Here is a 7,923-nt window from a genome sequence, read left to right as displayed (position 1 = left end):
TGCTTGTGCAAATGAAAATTGTCTATGATATTTTTCAGTCTTAGTTAAAACATATGAATTCTCTAACCTTTGAATTTTAAATTGCACAAATAAAGAATAGTTACATCTACAGAATATCTTCTTTGATGCATGGAAGCTCTCAACATGCGAGGTTTGGCTGATTAATATAAAATTCTGGATTTCAGATTCTTAGTCATTAAAATAACTAGTTCTGTAACCCTGGCATAAATATATAGCTCCGGTTCTTCATTTTTATATAGTTTTATCTATTTCTATTTTCACTTTGTATTCACATTATCCATGATATTTTCCTATTATTGCAATATGTGGTTTATCACAATAACTTCGTCATTCTAATGCACCGTTAGCACTTTTAAATTTCGGTGGGTGGTGTCTGGAGCATTCAGAAGCTTGGTACCCAAGATTACAAAGACATAGAATTAGAAATAGCATGACTCTGTTAAACGTGATCTGCAAATAACCGGTAACTTCACATTGGGCCGCGGGTTGACAGTTTAAAAAAAAAGAAAAGAATATATTCTTATTCTAAATGCGAAATCGTGCTTAATACAACTTTTCTTTTTAATATGATTTCCCCTGATACATTAATGATTTATTACAGGAAGTAGAGAGTGAATTTATGAAACACAATTTGATTAACTTGGCCGTAAGTGAAAGATGTTGTAAGGGAATTGGTAAGGAAACTTTAGACCAAGACAATATATATATATATATATATATATATATATATATATATATATATATATATATATATATATATATATATATATATATATACACACACACACACATATATATATATATATATATATATATATATATATATATATATACCCAGGAAGATCAGATGAGTTGGAAGAAAAGGGGGTAGGAATGATGATGACACCAAGAGCAGAAAAGGCATTAACCGAGTGGAGAGCTGTAATTAGTAGATTGTTACTAGCAAAGTTCAAATAAAAGCAGTGCAATATGAGTATTAGAGTTTGGTGTGACTCAATAAATGATTCCCCTGAAGAAAGGAAAGATGAATACTATGAAGAACTGCAGAAGGTAATAGATGAGATCCCTGAGAGAGATATGAAAATTGTGATTGGCGACTTCAATCCTAAATTTGGAAGAAGATGTCGAAGATCTCAACGAAGTTGCAAATGAAAATGGAGCACATTTCATGTGTCTGTTCAGCAAACAATCTTGTCATTGGAGGTACTCTGCACCAACATAAGAACATCCACATGTATACATGGATTTCACCATGTGGCAATTACAAAAATCAAATAAATCACATTGCCATTAATAAAGAGAGAACGAGGACACTGGGAAATGTAAGAAGCTATAGAGGTGCAGATATTGGTATTGATCACCAGCTCCTCATTGCCACACTGAAATAAAAACTGAAAGCACCCAACAGAAAGATGAATAAAATAGCTAGGTTTGATACAACTAAGCTTTTAGAAGAAGAGCACAGACAGGCATTCTGAATTGAATCTTGGACTAGATTTACAGTCTTACAGACTTTAAGAGACGAAGAACAGACAATAGGTTTGCTGAAGGTAATCATCTATTCCCTAGTTTGCAATTTGGTTTTCGTAAAGGCCTTGGAGCATGTGATGCCCTTCTTACAATCTCCAATGCAGTACAGAAATCCCTTGATTGTGGTCGTGAAGTTCGTATGATTGGCCTTGATTTTAGTGCTGCCTTTGACCGTGTTAATCATGAGGCCCTTGTTTTCAAACTGAAACAGTTGGGAGTGGGTGAGTCGTTTCTTAGCATTATTATTGATTTTTTAAGTAGTAGATCTCAAAGAGTAGTTGTTGATGGGCACCATAGTGAATATAGGAATGTGATATCCGGTGTTCCACAGGGTAGTGTTCTTGGCCCATTACTTTTCATACTATATACACATGACATGTGGTTTGGCCTAGAAAATAAGCTTGTTGCATATGCAGATGATGCTACTCTCTTTGCATCAATTCCATCCCCTGAATGTAGACCTGGGGTTGGTGAATCCCTTAATAGAGATCTAGCTAAAATTAGTGCATGGTGCAAGTTATGGGGTATGAAGTTGAATCCTAACAAAACTTAAAGTATGATTGTAAGTAGGTCAAGGACGGTGGCTCCTCACCATCCGGATCTCAGTATTGATAATGTTTCTTTAGATTTGTATGACTCTTTCAAAATTTTAGGTGTGATTCTCGACAGCAAATTTACTTTTGAGAAACATATAAGGTCTGTGTCTTCTTCAATTGCAAAAAAAATTGGCTTATTGAGAAAGACTTTTAAGATATTCGGTGATCAATCTATTCTGAAGAAGTGTTTTAATTCTTTTATTCTACCTTGTTTTGAGTATTGTTCTCCTGTCTGGTCTTCAGCTGCTGATTCTCATCTTAATTTGTTGGACAGAAACTTACGGTCTATTAAATTTCTTATTCCTGATCTAGATATTAATCTCTGGCACCGTCGTTCAATTAGTTCATTATGCATGTTACATAAGATTTTTCATAACTCTGACCATCCTTTACATTCAGATCTCCCTGGACAATTCTATCCTGTTCGTAATACTAGGCATGCAGTTAATTCTAATAGCCAGGCCTTTTCCATCATAAGACTCAATACCACGCAGTACTCTAGAAGTTTTATTCCAGCTGTTACCAAGTTGTGGAATGATCTTCCTAATCGGGTTGTTGAATCAGTAGAACTTCAAAAGTTCAAAGTTGGAGCAAATGCTTTTTTGTTGACCAGGTGGACATGAGTCTTTTTATAGTTTATATATGACATATTTGTTTTTGAAGTTGTTCATAGTTTATATATGACATATCTGTTATGACGTTGTTACTTTTTTTTAGAATGATTTACTGTTAATTTGTTCTCTTCAGTTATTTATTTCCTTATTTCCTTTCCTCACTGGGCTATTTTTCCCTATTGGAGCCCCTGGGCTTATAGCATTTTGCTTTTCCAATTAGGGTTGTAGCTTGGATAGTAATAATAATAATAATAATAATAATAATTAATGAAGAATGGTGTGATATTAAGAACATATATCAGTCATTCGGTAGTGAAGTCTTGGGACACGAAATTACAAGGAGAAAACCATGGATATCAAATGATATTTGGGATACCATAAAAAGGAGACAAAGACAGAAATTGATTGTTGAATGTTTTCGAGGAAGTAGCGAAAATTTCAAGGTAGAGTGTGCTAAGTATTCAAGTAGTGACAGTGATGTCAAAAGAAAAGCCAGGAATGACTGGAGAGAATATTTAGCTAGTAAAGCAGACAAGGCTGACAAAGCTATGAATTCAAGAAGTGGCTAGGGTGTAAGAACTACTCATAGAATTATTAATGAAATCTCGACTGGGGCAAAGAGGAAGAAGCATATACCCATCAAAAAGAACTGGCTCTGTGTTAGCAACAGAAGATGAAGAAAGACAACGTTGAATGGAAAGCTTTAGTGAGATTATGAATATGACATATGACGGGAATAATTTGATTGATATACCTGAAGCTTATAAAGACCTTGATGTGCCCATTAATGAATTCAGTGTGTTTGAATTCGAAGCCATACTAAAAAAATTAAGGAGATGGAAAGCCCCTAGATATGATGGAATAACTGCCGAGGTGATACTGGCAGAAAATGAAGTGACTCTCAGACTACTTACAAGGTTGATTTGTAGAATGAGGCATGGTGAAGGAAAACCTGATGAATGGGAGTTAGGAGTGTTGGTGAAAATAGCAAAAAAAGGGATATCTGACTGATTGCAATAATTACAGAGGCATAACACTTACATCAGTTGTTATGAAAATATATAGTATGCTTATTCATGAAAAGCTGAGAGATAAACAAGCAGGATTTACAAAAGATAGAAGTTGCACTGACCAAATTTTCATTTTGAGACATGTCGTACAGCAAAGCGTAGAATATAGAAATCCCCTTTTGATGGCATTTGTGGACTATGAAAAAGCCTTTGATATTGTGCACCTGCCAATTTTGTGGAGAGTCCTGTATTATTATGGAATTCCTCTTAAATATGTAAATTTGATTAAGTCTGTCCACGAGCATAGCAAGTGCAAAGTTAATGTTAAAAAGGTCTTATCAAACGAATTTCCAGTGAAAAGCAGAGTACTCCAAGGGAATAAGTTGTCATCTATGTTATTTTTCCTCCTCATGGATTTTGTAATGGATAGAACAGTGACAGATGGTGGAGAAGGATTGGACTGGATTGGTGATAGGAATTTAGTAGACCTAGAGTATGCCGATGATGCTGTCATAGTTAGCAGAACACCACAGGATTTACAATGCTTGCTTACCAGAATGGGGCTGAAGATAAACATAAGAAAGACAGAGATGATGAGAACGGAGTATGCAATGGAAGATAAGATATCATTAGAAGGAGGAAGATTTAATAAGATAGAATCATTTAAGTATTAAGGAATTATGATATCAGTACAGGGTCTTAAGAATTAGAGTTTAGTGAAAGATTGAAAAAAACAAATCAGACAATGGTTAGGTTAAGTACATACTGTACCAACCGTGTGTCACACAATTGTACATAATTCCTTTTGTATATATTATGCTTGTATCCCTCGCCCCTCCATCGTTGGTACTATGACGGACTCTACTACAGCAGTTGGCGCTGCGGCCGCCCCATTGAAACTTTCACCGTTCGCCAGCAGAGAGGCATTTGCTTGGTTTCAGTGCGCAGAAGTCCAGTTTTGCATCAACGGCGTCACTCCCTCAACCACCAAAGCGGATTATGTTCTCGTGGCGATACCCGAGGACACCTTCCCGGAAATATTCGACTGGCTTTGTGAACAAGGAGACACGCCAATAGCGTATGACGCCCTCAAAACATACCTTCTGCAGCAGTACTCGCCGTCGCCAGCCGCCCGTGTAGCAAAGCTTTTTCAGGTCTCGCAACAACCGTTGGGGGACCAAAGGGCTTCGCCTGCCCTCAGGGAAATAACCAGTATCACTCGCCTTCAACCTGCCGCAGACGGCTCTCCTCGTGAGGTGAACCTACTTCGTGCCCTTTGGATACGCCGTTTACCCGGACCTATACGCGCTGCCATACCCGATGTCGATAGTTTACCCATAAAGGACTTGATGACTAAAGCCGACGCCCTTATGGAAAGCCACTTCAAGACCTCCATCAACGCCTCCACCCCTGACGAAGAGGATGCCTATTCAACGTCAACTGAAGCTGACATGAATGCTGTAGGATACACACGCCTATGAATGCCGTAGGACACACTCGCCTACCCCGTGACGAGCCAGAGCGGCAACACAGCCACCCATCATCCACCACTCGCTCGCACACCAACCAAGGACTTCTACAGCCACTCACTGCCGCTAATTGGCGCAGTTTTTACTACTACCTCTCCAGATTCAGGGCACCTATTTAACATGTTCAGTATGTCATTTTTAGAGGGGGAGCCATGTACCAACTGTGTGTCACACAATTGTACATAATTCCTTTTGTATATATTATGCTTGTATCTTCGCTCTTCCCTCGCACTAAACGAACATGAAAATTCATGTCTGGTTTTCCTCTGTAACATTCACTTTCTCGAACATGTATTTTCCTGTTGCCTTTTTCACCAATGTAGTGGTGCCGAGAGAGGGTTGTGAACTCAGTTGATTGCATCCTGCCTTTGAGTTCACAACCCTCTCTCGGCACCGTCACAATACATACATATACCAAAGGCACTTCCCCCAATTTTGGGGGTTAGCCGACATCAACAAATGAAACAAAACAAAAAAGGGGACCTCTACTCTCTACGTTCCTCCAGCCTAACCAGGGACTCAACCGAGTTCAGCTGGGAACCCCCTCTCCTGTATAAAAATCCTACGAGGCATCAACAAAGATTTAGGTTAAGTAAAATTTGAAAATCAAATTGCCTGAAATTATATATAAAAATCAGACTATATATCAGCTTAGTGAGATTGGGGTTACTTTTTGGACCTGAGTCATGGTATGACAATGAAACAATCTCCGATAGATTTAGTAGATTTGAGAACAAAGCCCTCAGAAGGATATTGGGAGTTAAATGGCACGACAGGATTAGAAATGACACTATAAGAGAGATTACTCGAGTACCAAATGTGGATGATATCATAATGAGGTGTAGATGGGGAGGGTTTGAGCACGCTCTTCGCACTCCCCAGGAGAGATTAGTTAATCAAACGTGCAGCTGGGCTCTAAAAGGTACTAGAAGAATTGGAACACAGAGGCCTACATGGCTGAGAACTATGAAGCGCTAAGTAAGAGATGATTTATGGAGAATTATTGAATTAAAAGCTCAAGATAGAGACGACTGGCAAAATCTAACCGAGGCCCTTTGCGTCAATAGGTGTAGGAGGAGAATATGATGATGATGATGATCAATCATTCATGTATGTAAATTTATATTCGACACCAACTCACTCGAAAACAAAACAACTTCACTAAGCGAACCATGAACAAAAACAAATTTGATTGAAAGTAAGGAATGTTTATTTTTTTCTGAAATGTAACTTTTTATAATCCTAGGAGTATTAAAAAATATATATTTGTTATGAAACACTCCAACATTATGGACATAGGAGTGTACGCCAGTTGGAATGAATAAAAGGAAACTAAATGGAGCCCTGCTGCGCTGAATGTATAATGAAGTTCCCCACTTTTTCCAGCGTCATATATTCTACATGAATCGTGGCTGCATATTCATAATGCCATAAAAATTATGACGTAAAGGAAATTTGAAATACCCGAGGTTTTAAGGAATCTTTACAGAAAGATGAAAATATTTGTTTTACTCCTATAAGAATGACTTTTTTTTTAGCCTATCGCCCTAACCAAACAGTTTATATCTTAATATTGAGTTAACGATTACTAATTCAGTTAGAGAAGATGAATTATTTAAACCTTTGTGAATAATGCAAAACACGTCAAAGCGGTAGGTGTCATTTTGTAATGATGTATAAATGTTATGAAATCAACTTTGATTGCAAACTTTCATTTCCATATTATTATTGTTAGTTCTGGTATTTCTTAAATAGATAGCTTGCTTTAGGAACTACAGAGTACATCATATAGTTTAAATTCCTTACTTTTTTTTTTTTGGCCAATCTCATTTAAATGTTTGCTTTATCTACCTTATTAATCTCACTTTATAGCAGAGTCAGCCCCTCGAGTCGACTTCCCCCATATATTCCTGTTCCATGCATCTTCTTCCCCTCGTCCTACCCACCTGTATCTATCTTTACTACATCGATCCACCTTCCCTCTGAAGGCCCACACCCTTCCTCTCCATTACTGTCATGTTATTAGTAATCTTGATTGGTTCCACATCCTTCGTTCTTATCACATAGCCATAATATCTCATTGTACCTTCCCTAGCCTTATCTTTTACATTACATATACCATATATTCTTCTTATATGTTGACTCTTCCCTCTTTCAGTAGTGATATTCCAGCCCTCCATCCTGCTCCATATAATAGTACGGAACTGAGAACTGTCTATTTCAGTCTTAATGGTTTTCCTTATCTTAGAATAATAATAATAATAATAATAATAATAATAATAATAATAATAATAATAATAATAATAATAATAATAATAATAATAATAATAATAATATTAATAATAATAATAATAAAACAACTTAAGGGGGCCTTAACAGGCTGTTACAAATTATACATTTCAAATTATTGTTAGAAATCAGATTTTTTTATGAAATACACCACACTGTCCTGATAGAAGGATTATCAACTGAGTGGGAAAAAAAATATTTTAGCCTTTCATTTTATGTTTTATGAACGGTTTCCCCATATGTACTGTGAGGCTGTTTACGGCTAGTCTTGCACTATCATGTTTTATGTTTAGGTATAAAGCATACCGGAGAAATCCATCAACTAAGATAGAAA

This window comes from Palaemon carinicauda, chromosome 8 (genome assembly GCF_036898095.1).
Source record: "Palaemon carinicauda isolate YSFRI2023 chromosome 8, ASM3689809v2, whole genome shotgun sequence".
In the NCBI taxonomy this organism is placed as follows: domain Eukaryota; kingdom Metazoa; phylum Arthropoda; class Malacostraca; order Decapoda; family Palaemonidae; genus Palaemon; species Palaemon carinicauda.
The sequence above is the reverse complement of the archived record's forward strand: the minus strand, read 5'-3'. Positions refer to the sequence as shown.